At 39.4% G+C, this 15080-nt stretch overlaps 1 pseudogene; it reads left to right on the forward strand.

The window, feature by feature from the left end:
* The first annotated feature begins 492 nt into the window (after positions 1–492).
* On the forward strand, positions 493–12185 carry LOC122665131 (annotated as a pseudogene).
* The last annotated feature ends 2895 nt before the right edge of the window (positions 12186–15080 follow it).

Raw genomic sequence — 15080 nt, forward strand, 5'->3', positions numbered from 1 at the left:
ATAAGATTAGAACAGAGAATCGGAACGACCGCAACATCACAAATAAAGTATTCAATTTAGAAAATGGCACATGGCAGCCTTCCACCGTAACAGGAGTGTTGTAGTTAAAAGGATTAATCCGGATTTGCTTTCTTACCTGTCTCATCTTTTATAAAACGGTAGAAATGATATCTAAAATAGGATAACCCGTGGGGAAAGCAATGTTCTCGGCCACAAAAATATATATAAAAGGGATCCCCCTTCTCCAAGATTTACATATCATTGCTGAACATCCCAACTATCCCAATATACTCATCAACTGGAGGGAAAAGAAAAGAAGGGAAGAGAAGAGAAGAGAAAAAAATTTAGAAGAAAATTTTGCTAGAGAAATTTACAAACCAAAAGCTCCTACGACTTGATTCTGAATGATGAATACGACGAATACTAGAAGATAGATCGAGCCTTTTGTTTACCAAAAAAAATAAAGCCTTTAAGAAGTCCTCACTTGTATCAAACATGGTTGAGGGAGCGGTTCACAAAGCTGAAGCAACAGAGTACATAGAGTGCTTAACAACAACATGGAAGCAGCCTTTTATCATGCGTCTTCCCTTGTCTGCTGGCATTGGAGGTCTTCTCTTTGGCTATGATGTTGGACAAGTGTGTCCATCAAACCTGGTTTGGTTCGGTTCAACCCGATTCACTTTTGTATTGAACATTTATACATTTTAGTTTAATATTGTCACATGCGATATAAACTTTTTGAGCATTATGTATCCGTAAGTTATACTTAAAATGGTAGTCGCGACTCGGGTTTGGGCTGGGCACCCTTATCATATGGTCGTCGCATTGGGTATGCCTAGACATGTGATGTCAGGATACGAATGCGAGTGCTTACATGTTTGATGTGTGCATTGGCAAAGAATCTACTTTGTCGATTTCCTCATGTATTACTGCCAGATGTAGGAAGGGATAGACATGTGTCACCGATACCCTGTACCTGAGGGAACCCTGTCACTGCAAAGTGTGATCGCATTCTTTGGTTCAATAATGACTGAGACTCAAGCGAGTCAAAGCCGGTGTTCTGGGAATGCGTGAACACTTTTGTGAGTGAAGGAGTTATCCAACACGGTCACCACTGCCCGATTGGGGAACACCAAGATAGAGACTGCCTGTGCATGGTCGGATCAGAATCTGGATCCAGTACCATTTTGGAAATGGTTTTGCAAAATTTATTTTACATAAAATGATACATTATTTATACTTATTTCAAATAAAGTGTTTTATTGAGTTTTGGGCGACCCGATCGGATGCACAGATGCTCTTATATGGACATGTACTATGGATTGGGGTTTAGCAATACATGTGTACATGCCCTAGATTCCATTATGATGGTGTTGATTAGTGGGGGATTGTATATGATAAATTGTTATCATATAGGGAGTTATTTGGAATTTACTAATTTAATTGGCTCTTTATTTAATTAATGGATTTGGTGCTAATTATAATTATCCATTAATAATTAAATAAAGAATCTAATTAATACTTTTCCTATTAGATTCTGCTTCTTCACCTGTGTAGCACTTTGAGTTTAAACAGAACTGCCAGACTAAGAGAGAGAGAGAGTCAGACTCTCACTAGGGCTCTATTAAATCTATCTAGGATTTAATTAAACCCTATTATTATAAATAGGGGACCATAAAACGCAGAAGATTGTAGCTCTCCACGTTTTTGGAGCAGACACTCTCTCTTCTTCTTCTTGCTTCTCTCACCTGTGTTTGAGAGTTAGGGTTTGTGAAACCCTAGATCTGTGCTGAGGAGTTTGAGGGCATGTGGGATTGGCGTGTAGAACCTTGGTAGCACCATTGGAGGTTCAGATCTGTTTTCTTAGAGCCCTCACTGGAGGAAGAACCACTGTCTATTGGAGGAGCAACACTTGAGGCTCACCAGGTTAGCAGTTCTTTATTAATTCCTTCTATTCATTGATTATTAATATTTATGGGATGCAAAAGAAACTCGAATCGATTAATTTTTGCTGTGCATTCAAGTATGGGATGGATCCCTCTTGCCATGTGATGGACTAGAGATGAATTTTTCCGTCCCTATTGTGATAATTAATTTTATGTGACGCAATAGGAAAGGAGAAACCCTAATAGGGATACACCAGGGTTCCCATGGGCGACCATGGAAAACCCTAAAATTTAATGGGGCACCCATGGGACACCATGGGATAACCCAGGGTGTGCAAAACCCTAATTTTTTTGTATATTGGTTTCCCTAGGGAACCATGGTTTGATCCCTGGACCGTTGTTTGACCAACAGTGTGGTATCAGAGCCACCTTTCCCACCCATGAATATTGAATAATTAATGGTTAATATGATTATCATGAGTGGGATGCAAGTTGCACATGGGTGGTTAAAATTATGGTTATTATAACAACCTTCCCTTGTGCCCATGGGTAGTTACAAGGTTGTTAGGGTAACAACCTACTCATGTGATGATGGATTTGGTTTGTTTGTTATTTCCAATTATTGTAACATGTATCCATGCATGATGTAATTAAATTTTAATTTTAAATTTTTTTTTATCATGGTTATATGGGGGGGGGGCGCACGCTACCATGCACATGCGCACACCCTCCCCCTTTTCCTGCCTATGTGCGCAAGCTAGGGCTGCTGCCTGTGGGCAGCAAGCCTGCGGGCTGCAGCCTACAAGTTGCGGTCCGTGGGCAATAGACTATGGGCAGTAGGCCTGCGGGCTCAGCCATGGGCTACTGCCCGTGGGCCTTGGGCTTGCGGGCTACGCAGGGAGTGCTTGCAGCCTGCGCAAGTGGGCTGCATGCACCCCCTTGTTTTCCCTCCAGTTTAACAATTAAAAAAAAAAAAAAATTTTTTGATTTTTCAAAACAGAATTTTATTATTTTGTTTTGTTTTTTGAGGATGATGATGGGTGAAGAGATTCCCTCTTTACCCACTTGCAATTAAAATGCGATTTTTATTTTATGGGCTTGGATACATGTTATCACATGCGATGTGGTGGTTCAATAATTGAAGGAATCCATGTTTTAATTTTTGGTTTACTTGCTTTAATGCCCATGCATGAAATTATATTATGATGTGATTATGGGAATGGCATTTTAATAAATAGATGGATTGTTTATGTATGTGATACATAGGATTATGGGTGGATGTGATGCTTCTCCCTCTTTCTCTCTCTCCCCCTATCTTTTTTATAAACAAATGTACTCCACCCCATGGGCAGCCTAAATGGTGGGTTGGTTTCTCCATACGGGGTTTCTTTATTATTATGGAAATTGTAATTTTATAGGAGTTAGGACTCCTAGGGCATGTAGATGGTGATCCACATGTGGCGCTCAAAGCTTATGGAGATGCAAGTCACCTACTTTGAAGACGTGATCGGGCGGAGGAGATGATCGAGATGTGGCATCCATGGCATGATAAATGCACCCAAAGTTATTAATTTTATTTTTATTGGGAGGGTTCTTTAATTGCTTCTGATAAAAATGCCATCATCCCATAATCACTTTTAATTAATGTTGATTAATTATGTTATTTTATTCCATCCATGATATGTATGTGAGGGTTGCTTAATCCCTCTTTAATCATAATACATGTATGATATGGACTAGTCTTAATCGGTAGACATGTCCATGGCCTCCTATTGAAGATAAATGCAGAGATTGTGTGATATGCCCCGCATACGCCGATAGGACATTGCTAGGACCACTGTCACATTTATCTATATTTACCTCTATCGAGATACGTTAGGGTATGGATAGTGAGAGGGCACTGTGATAGTAGGCCATCTTTCATGATTCCATGATTCTAACTAATGTGATAGGTAAGTACATGACTTGGGTGTGTGTCAGCCGACAGGATTTGGACATGGCACCCAGGTGGCCAAAAATATTGAAAGCCCATGAGGCAGACAGCTTAGTCCACACTACCACGGTGTGTATAATAACTCCCGACAGGGTAAGTTATGCATGCAAGGGTTGTAAGTATCCAATTCATCTTTTGGGTTATGAGGAAAACCCAAATCATGAAAAATCATTGATGTGTGTGCTCAATTTATTATTTTCAATGGTCATTAATTAGCATGTGGTTATTTACTTGTGCATGTGTAGATTAATATACGATGGCTGCCGTTAATTCCAACCTGTTATGACTAATTAGTGAATATAAACTTAATGGTACAAACTATGTTGGTTGGTACCGGAGTATTAAGTTGCTCTTGACTATTGAAGGACTGTACCCAGTTCTAGATGAACAAGTTCCTCCTCAACCCGACCTGAACGATTTTGAGGCAAATGAAGAGATACAAGAGTTCCTCATGAGGGATTCCAAGGCATCACTCTTTATCCTAGGATCGTTGGAAAAGTCAGTTGTAGACTCAGTCAAGGATATACGCACTGCTGGGGGTAAAATGGATAAGCTTGCTGAATTGTTCAACAGGCAGTTGACACACACACATTCTGATGCGGTGAGTCAAATCCATAACTCCAAGATGTCCCAGGGGACTCCAGTGATGGATCATATAATGAAAATGATCAATCTCTTTGAAAAACTGGAATTCATGGGGACTGATTTCAGCCTACGATACAAGACTGATGTGATCTTAGCGTCACTCACTTCTGCCTATGCACCTTTTAAGATGTCCTACAAGATGTCCAAGAAGGAGATGGAGCTCACCGAGCTTGCTAATGCACTGGTAGAGGCTGAAGCGTCCTTGAAAAAGGACAAGGCCAAGGTCAATGCAACTGAGGCAAAGCCTTCTTTAAATGGGAAGAAGAAGAAAAAGGGAAGTAAGGGTAAGACCCTGAAAGCCAAGGGTGGGAAGTCTGACAATAAAGGCAAAGGCAAGTGCTTCTATTGCAAGAAGGAGGGTCACTGGAAAAGAAACTGTCGTGCTTACCTGGCAACTTTGAAAGACAAGAAGCCGGATGAAACAGAGGCTGCTAAAGAAGGTACATGTGATGTCCACGTTCTTTAGGAGTCTAATTTATCTTTTGGACCGACCAATTCTTGGTTGGTGGATAGTGGATCCACTGTTCACATTTGCAATGATTTGCAAGGGTTCAAGGAGATAAGGAACCTAGAAAGAAATGAAGTGTGTCTTCAGATGGGCACTGGAGCTGAGACCATGGCGTTGGCTGTGGGAACTTTTATTTTAAATTTTAGTTCTGCTAGTTTAGTTTTAAAGGATTGCTATTATGTACCCTCTTTCAAAAGGAAGATACTTTCAGTTTCAAAACTTGTTTTGGACGGATATAGTTTTTCCTTTAATTCTAAATTGATTATTCATTTTAATAATTCCTTTGTGGCATCCGGATATATGCAAAGTGGTTTGAATTTTCTAGATTGCCCTATTAGAACGAATGTTGCTTCAAATGTTGATTTGAAACGAAAAGCAGCTCCAGTGAACTCAACATATCTGTGGCATCTAAGATTTGGTCACATTAATGTGGACCGAATCAGTAGATTGGTGAGGGATGGGCCCTTAGAGAGTCTGAGGGTGGAACCATTCCCCACCTGTGAGTCATGCCTTCAGGGCAAAATGATCAAGAAACCCTTTAGCAATAAAGGTGCTAGAGCCACAAATTTGTTGGAGTTGATACACACTGATGTGTGTAGACCCATAAACATACAAGCAAGATATGGGTATGAGTACTTTATCACATTCACCGATGATTACTCTAGATATGGTTACATATACTTGATGCATAAGAAATCAGAAGCCTTTGATAAATTCAAAGAATTCCAAGCCGAGGTCGAAAGATAGCTCGATAAACGCGTCAAGTCCTTACAATCAGATCGTGGAGGGGAGTATCTATCGGATGAGTTTAAAGAACATCTCATATCTTAAGGGATAGTTAGTCAACTAACTAATCTAGGCACACCACAACAAAATGGTGTATCCGAATGACGCAATCGGACCCTATTGGATATGGTCAGGACGATGCTCACTTATAGTAAGTTGCCTCTTTCTTTCTAGGGGTACGCTTTAGAGACGGCGATATATATCTTGAATAGGGTTCCATCTAAGTCTGTAGCCAAGACACCCTTTGGATTGTGAAAAGGGCGAAAGCCCAGTATTCAACACCTTAGGGTATGGGGTTGCATAGCACATGTGCGAAAGCAACAGACAGACAAGTTGGAATCCAGGACTTTGAGATGCTATTTCTTAGGCTACCCCAAAGGCACGATAGACTATTATTTCTATGATCCAGTGGACCAAAAGGTCATTGTAAGTAAACATGTCATATTTTTGGAGGAAGAAATGATGACCCAGAGGTCCAAACCAGTAGTCATAAAAAAGCTATCAGATGGCTCAGAAACGGCACTTCTAGAAGTGAGACCAACTGACATACCCGCTGAAATACCAACACCTAAGGAACCTCGACGCAGTGGGAGGACTATTAGACCACCCACCAGGCTAACTCTTCTAACCGAAGAGGAAACTGTGGAAGAGTTCCACATGGTATCGGTTGAATCGGATGATGATCCGATGACATACTTTGAGGCTCAAAAGGATGTTGATGTCACTAGGTGGCTAGAGGCAATGCGCTCTGAAATTGATTCGATGCATTCCAATAAGGTTTGGACTCTAGTCGATCCACCACTTGGCGTCAAGCCAATTGGATGCAAATGGATCTTCAAGAGGAAGAAGGGCGCAGATGGAAAGGTCGAAAGATTCAAAGCGAGACTAGTGGCAAAGGACTATACCCAGAAAGAGGGTATAGACTATGAGGAAACCTTTTCACCAGTAGCGATGATGAAATCCATCAGGATTTTATTGGCTATCGCAGCACACTTTGATTATGAGATCTGGCAGATGGATGTGCAGACTGCATTTCTAAATGGGTTCCTTCAAGAGAAAACCTATATGAAACAGCCAGAGGGGTTCTCTTCCTTGGCGGAAGAAAGAAAGGTGTGCAAATTGCAAAGGTCCATTTATGGGCTGAAGTAGGCTTCCAGGAGCTGGAACATCAGGTTTGATCAATCAATCAAATCGTTTGGTTTTGATCAAAACTTGGATGAACCATGCGTTTATAAGAAGATCAGTGGGAGGGCAGTATGTTTTCTTGTTTTATACGTAGATGACATATTACTGATTGGTAAAGATGTAGATTTTCTTTCATCAGTAAAATAGTGGTTATCCACAACGTTTTCGATGAAAGACCTTGGTGAAGCTAGCTATATCCTTGGGATTAAACTCGTAAGAGATCGCCAGAAAAGGATGCTAGGTTTGTCACAGGTTACCTATATAGACAAAGTCCTGGCCAGATTTAGTAAAGAGAACTCCAAGAGGGGAAGTGTTCCCTCCAGACATGGAGTCAATCTTTCCAGATCTCAATGTCCTCAGTCTCAGACAGACATTGAAGAGATGAAGAGGATTCCCTATGCCTTAGCAGTAGGGAGTCTTATATACGCTATGTTGTGTACGAGGCCGAACATTTGCTATGCAGTAGGTATGGTAAGTCGTTATCAATCTAACCCTGGACGCGAGCATTAGAGTGCTGTCAAGAATATCTTCAAGTACCTGAGAAGGACTAAGGAATATTTCTTAGTTTTTTGGATCTGATTAGTTGTCAGTATTGGGATACACAGATTCGGATTTCCAAACTGACAAGGATGACAAAAAATCCACGTCCGAGATGGTATATCTAATGGGTGGAGGTGCCATTGTGTGGCGGAGTGAGAAACAAAAGTCTATTGCCGATTCTACTACTGAAGCAGAATACCTTGCAGCTTGTGATGCAGCAAAAGAAGGTGTTTCGCTGAGGAAATTCCTATCAAATTTGGAGGTAGTCCCTGATCTTGTCAAGGGCCCTATTCCCCTATTATGTGACAACAGAGGGGCCATTGCACAAGCTAAGGAGCCTAGGGCTCATCAGAGGAATAAGCACGTTCAGCGGAAGTATCATCTCATCAGAGAGATTATCCAGCAGGGTGACGTGAGTATCTCCAAAGTGGACAAAACTAAAAATATGTCAGATGCCATGACAAAGGGTTTGTCACCAGGTGTGTTTGAGAAACACATGGAGGGCATGAGTTTAAAATGTATGGGGAATTGGCTTTGATGTACAAGTGGGAGATTGTTGGACAAGTGTGTGTCCATCAAACCCGGTTCGATCCGGTTCAACCCGGTTCACCTTTATATTGAACATTTATACATTTTAGTTTAATATTGTCACATGCGATATAAACTTTTTGAGCATTATGTGTCCGCAAGTTATACTTAAAATGGTAGTCGTGACTAGGGTTTGGGCTGGGCACCCTTATCATATGGTCGTCGCATTGGGTATGCCTAGACATGTGATGTCAGGGTATAAATGCGAGTGCTCACATGTTTGATGTGTGCATTGGCAAAGAATCTACTTTGTCGATTCCCTCATGTATTACTGCCAGATGTAGGAAGGGATAGACATGTGTCACCGATACCCTGTACCTAAGGGAACCCTGTCACTGCAAAGTGTGATCGCATTCTTTGGTTCATCAATGATTGAGACTCAAGCAAGTTAAAGCCGGTGTTCTGGGAATGCGTGAATACTTTTGTGAGTGAAGGAGTTATCCAACACGGTCACCACTGCCCGATTGGGGAACACCAAGATAGAGACTGTCTGTGCATGGTCGGATCAGAATCTGGATCCAGTACCATTTTGGAAATGGTTTTGCAAAATTTATTTTACATAAAATGATACATTATTTATACTTATTTCAAATAAAGTGTTTTATCGAGTTTTGCGCGACCCGATCGAATGCACAGATGCTCTTATATGGACATGTACTATGGATTGGGGTTTGGCAGTACATGTGTACATGCCCTAGATTCCATTATGATGGTGTTGATTAGTGGGGGGTTGTATATGATAAATTGTTACCATATAGGGAGTTATTTGGAATTTACTAATTTAATTGGCTCTTTATTTAATTAATGGATTTGGTGCTAATTGTAATTATCCATTAATAATTAAATAAAGAATCTAATTAATACTTTCCCTATTAGATTCTGCTTCTTCACCTGTGCAGCACTTTGAGTTTAAACAGAACTGCCAGACTGAGAGAGAGAGAGTCAGACTCTCATTAGGGCTCTATTAAATCTATCTAGGATTTAATTAAACCCTATTATTATAAATAGGGGATCATAAAATGCAAAAGAGGGTAGCTCTCCATGTTTTTGGAGCAGACACTCTCTCTCCTACGTTTTTGATTTCTCTCTCTCCCTCTTGTGATCTCTCTTCTTCTTCTTGCTTCTCTCACCTGTGTTTGAGAGTTAGGGTTTGTGAAACCCTAGATCTGTGTTGAGGAGTTTGAGGGCATCTAGGATTGGCGTGTAGAACCTTGGTAGCACCATTGGAGGTTCAGATCTGTTTGCTTGGAGCCCTCACAGGAGGAAGAACCACTGTCTAGTGGAGGAGCAACACTTGAGGCTCACCAGGTTAGTAGTTCTTTATTAATTCCTTCTGTTCATTGATTATTAATATTTATGGGATGCGAAAGAAACTAGAATCGATTAATTTTCGTTGCGCATTCAAGTATGGGATGGATCCCTCTTGCCATGTGATGGACTAGAGACGAATTTCTCCGTCCCTATTGTGATAATTAATTTTATGGGACACAATAGGGAAGGAGAAACCCTAATAGGGATGTACCAGGGTTCCCATGGGCGACCATGGAAAATCCTAAAATTTAATGGGGCACCCATGGGACACCATGGGATAACCCAGGGTGTGCAAAACCCTAATTTTTCTGTATATTGGTTTCCCTAGGGAACCATGGTTTGATCCCTGGACCGTTGTTTGACCAACATATGACACAGGTAAGAATGTATCAATACAGCCCAATGCGGCTGACATGTATCGTTATCGGGGTGACCGATACCGTGAACTAGATCATCCTCCATGAATTGATAAGAGTTTCCAACTAACTAACTCCCTTACGAAAATCCCCCCCCCCCCTCTTTTTCCCTTATTGGTGTATAGGAGTTATCTCTGGTGCACTTCCTTACATTCGAGATGACTTTCCATCAGATGACAAGAAAACAATTTTACAGGTAGAGTGTAGAGTTTCTATTCCTTCTTCACAACACATTTATTGAACAAAATATAATGGAATTATGCCCCTCCCCCTCCCCTTTTTAACATCTAATTCTTACATATATATATTCATCAATAGGAAGTAATCGTGAGCATGGCAGTAGCAGGAGCAATATTTGGTGCTGGAATTGGTGGATGGATGAATGATAGGTTTGGAAGAAAAATGTCAATTTTGGGAGCAGGCATTTTGTTCTTTGTTAGTGCAATAATCATGGCTTTTGCACCTGGTCCTGGAGTTATAATCTTGGGAAGAATTTTTGTTGGGTTGGGAGTTGGAATGGCTTCCATGACTGCACCTCTTTACATTTCAGAAGCTTCTCCTGCTAGAATTAGAGGGGTTCTTGTTAGCATGAATGGTTTGTTGATTATAGGAGGACAATTTTTGTCATACCTTATAAATCTCGCCTTCACAAGGGTACATACATTTGGTGTAGTAATTCTATAACATTTAAGTTAAAAGAAGATGATCATATCTCCTACTTAGTTTAAGATTTTTTATTTTATATTTTTTCAATCTCAGGTCGATGGAACTTGGCGTTGGATGCTTGGAGTGGCAGGAATTCCAGCTCTGGTTCAATTTGTATTGATGTTGTCCCTTCCAGAGTCCCCTAGGTGGCTCTACAAACAGGTATTGTTGGAAATTATCTTTCATGGTTGTTTTCTGTGTTAAACTTTCAGACTAGGTCTGCACAAAGGTTTTTAAAAGCTTTAGTCTACCTCTACCTTAAGATATAATCTATTCTCACCATACAAAAGAAAGATTTGAAAACCCTAGCTTGAGGCTCTTACTAACAAAATTTCTCAATTTGTTCCTATTCTCATAGAAAAAATAGAACAAAAAAGAGGAAGCCATAGACGTTTTGAGAAAACTATATCCTGGAGACGAAGTTGACAACGAAGTGGAGGCATTACGAGCATCTATTGAAAATGAAATAGCTCAGGAGAGCAGCATTGGTGATGGTAACCTATTCAGTAAAATTGGTCAAGCATGGGGTAATGTGGTTGTCCATAGAGGGCTTATTGCTGGTGTTGGGTTGCAAGTGGCTCAACAGTTTGTTGGAATCAACAGTGTCATGTATTATAGTCCCACCATAGTTCAATTGGTTGGATATGCTTGCAATAAGATAGCTCTGGCTCTCTCTCTTATTACTTCCGGTCTCAATGCTATGGGTTCCATTATTAGTATATTCTTTGTAGATAGAACTGGGAGGAGGAAGTTGCTGCTTCTCAGTTTGTTGGGAATCATTTTTTGGCTCCTCGTGCTATTTGTTGTGTTCAATTTAGCTGCTACCCATGCTCCTACAGTTAGTAAGTTAGATTTGACTACCAAATTTGGTGCAAATAGTACATGTCCGAACTACCTTACAGCCTTAGATGCATCAACTTGGAATTGTATGACTTGCTTGAAAGGATCTACAGACTGTGCGTTCTGTGCTAGAGGAGGCAATCATATAAGTACTCTTCATCCATTTCAGTTATTTGATTATCTAAATTCTCTACCTAAGAGATATCATATTCTAGTTGAAACATTACTTTCATGGTTTCACTTGGAATTCAGCTTCAACCTGGTGCATGTTTGGCTTCAAACAGTGGAACAAAGAATTCATGCCAAGGCAAATATGATGGTGAATGGTTCACAAGAGGATGTCCAAGCAGATTTGGATTCTTGGCATTAGTGGGCTTGGGACTCTACATTATCTGTCATTCACCTGGGATGGGAACTCTCCCTTGGGTTGTAAACTCAGAGATATACCCAGTGAGATATAGAGGATTTTGCGGAGGCATTGCCGCTGTTGCTAACTGGGTATCAAACCTCATCGTTAGTATATCATTCTTGTCTTTAACTCAACCTCTAGGCTCGGCCTACGCATTTCTCCTGTTTTGTGGTTTTGCTTTTTTGGGTCTAGTGTTCATCTACTTCAATGTACTAGAGACCAAAGGTCTGCAATTTGAGGAGGTCGAGAAATTGCTGGAGAGAGGTTTCAAGCCTTGGCCTTTCAACAAAGCATCAGATGTAGAAAGAAACTCACTTGAGATGAAACCAGTCAAGTGAATGAATAGTACTTTTCTTGTTACTTGTAAGGACCTTATTATAGTACTTCTTCCGTTTAGTTATGTTTATGCAAATTTCAGTACGATGTAACAAGAGCGAGTCAAATTACAGTCGACATTCCTCCTAGGGTCATTAATGAGCCTGAGGATGAGTTACCTCATACCCAGGGATCCCTCCACTATGTAGATTTAGATGATATAGAAGAAACTGACGGAGATGAAGAAGTGACTCCTACTGCAAACAAGCGGAGGAGGCTAGATAGAACACCTCAAGATCATAGGAAGAAGGGTACGGGAAAAGCATTGGCTACTTCTATGTTAGAATTTAGCAGGTATCTTAATTGGAAAATGGACCGAGCAGGCAGTATCACTCCCACTTTGTCCAACCAACCAATATCATGTACTAGTACTGTCATTCCTACTGATCTTCTAGTAGATGAACCCTACAGTATGAAGAATTGTCAAGCTATGTTGGACTTAATACCAGACATTACATAAGAGATGTATGTGAAGGCTTAGAAGAAAATTCACACTAACCCTAGTTGAAGACTGTCATTTATAGAAGTGATTGCTGAACGAAAGACATGGATGTTGCGGGCATTGCTTATGGAGTAACAAAATGTTTAGTCTTTTTAGCTGTTTGTGTATGATGAAATTTCTAAATTTCAATAGTGGTGTTTAAATTTGAATGAACCTTTAGAATATGTGGGATACTTTTGGAATTGTGTGATTTTAATTAGTGTAACATTTGGTTGAAATTACTTTTTTAACCTTATATTATGCATGTGACAATTTCTACTTTGATGAAATAGTATTTTGCTAAATGGATTTTTATTCATATTGATATCTATATGTATATACAAATATGTCAACGAACAATGATGACCATGATCCATGATGATTCATCAACTGATGAGGATATAATGATGATACTTGAACTTCAAAGTCAAATAGATCATTACATTAGAGAACCATTAATGGATAATAGTTACATAGGAGTTGTTAGGGTAGCAGATATATTGAATGGCCATTCAAATCTGCTACACTCATTTCAGGATAGAAAGGCATGTTTTTCTCAACCTACATGATAAGATGGTACGTAGTGGTTGGTTGGCAGATAGTTAGTATATTTGAGTTGATGAACAACTTGCAATAGTTATCGCCATAGTAGCTCATGGTAGGGCTAGTAGACAAGTATGTATGAAATTTTTGCGCTCCGCACAAACGATTAGTTCTGTCTTCCATATAGTGCTGAAGGCTATGCTTAAATTAGCAAAGAAAACAATCACGCTGCCTTCTTTTGATGAGATCCCCAATGAGATTCATTACAACAAAAAGTACTACCCATATTTTAAGGTAGTCTCAAAACTGTAATCTTAAACTACATAATATTATTTAGTTATTCGTACATATGATTATCTAATTTTGTAGTGACTTTGGTCGGTTGTATGGTTCATAGAGGATTGCATTAGTGCAATAGACGGTACTCATATTAGTGCCGTTGTCAAACCTTTAGAGCAAACCCGATATAGGAATTGAAAAGGATTAATCACACAGAATGTCATGTGTGTATGTTCCTTCGATATGCGTTTCACATTTGTGTACGTGGATTGGGAAGGAAGTGCACATGATGTTCGGGTATTTGAAGCAACAAAATCAGATCCCAGCATAAGTTTCCCACATCCACCTCTAGGTAAAGACTATTACTCTAATTTTAAGCTTATATAAATTATAATTGAATGTTAACACCAAAATATTAATTTACAATGTCCATAATACTTCAAGGCAAGTATTCTGTTGTTGACTCAGGTTATGCAAGTCAACTAAGATACTTAACACCGTTTCGAGGTGAAAAATATCACTTGCCAGATTTTCAAGGGGATAGAAGACATGCAATAACAGCAAAGGAGTTGTTCAACCACAGACATTCCTCTCTGTATAATGTTATTGAAAAGTCCTTCAACGTATTGTAAAATAGGTTTCAAATTTTAAAGTTAATGAAATCTTATAAAATTAAATACCAAGCCGCCATTATAGTAGCATGTTGTGGATTGCACAACTACATAAGAGATGAATAAAGACGAGATGAGTTATTTGAAGAGTATGATCGTGAACAAACAGTAGAAGATGAACTCAATCCAAGTCATCAATCTTTTGAACATACTACTCCAACTACTAGTCAAAGGGAAGGGGCAAGACTTATGAATGAAATTCGGATAATTATTGCAAATCGTTTTGCTAGAAAAAGAAGGATTCCTCATATTACAATTCAGCAGTGACAGTATTTTGTTATGTTTGAATTTTCAATTGTTACACTGTTTAATGTTTGATTTAATATTTTTGTTAACTTTAATTTTACTCTAATTTTAGTATCTTTGATCAATATATAGCAAAGTCTACATTATGCTACTGTTTCAAGTTCATATCTTCATAATCGTTATTGTATTTATTTTTTTAGTATTGAACAGATGACTTCCAATAAGACTTTGGTTATCGTTGCGAGATGTGAAATCTACCAAATGTTGTGCAAAGTTCATACAACAAAAAATGGTCCAAATAGTCGTAGAGACTACTTCAAATGTCCAAACCATAATACATTTCTTATGTGGGTGGACGAATTCCGATTATGTGAATGTGGGGTAAGACAATATAAAGTTCGAGTAGCAAAATCACAAGCAAACCTAGGCCAACGATTTTGATGTTGCCCACAATCTATAGGGGATGACTACCAACTTCTACATTTAATTGAAATGTTGTCATTTTATCTTTTTAACCCAATAATGGTCTCTTAATATGGAACAATGTATTTGGAATACAGGTTGAAAACCGTGATTGTAAATTTTTCAAATGGATTGATGATGACATCAATTGCTTTACTACCAAAGATAACCCACTCACAAGTGATTCTGTGGGACTATCCACGTCTGCTCC

Source organism: Telopea speciosissima, chromosome 6 (genome assembly GCF_018873765.1).
Source record: "Telopea speciosissima isolate NSW1024214 ecotype Mountain lineage chromosome 6, Tspe_v1, whole genome shotgun sequence".
Lineage (NCBI taxonomy): Eukaryota > Viridiplantae > Streptophyta > Magnoliopsida > Proteales > Proteaceae > Telopea > Telopea speciosissima.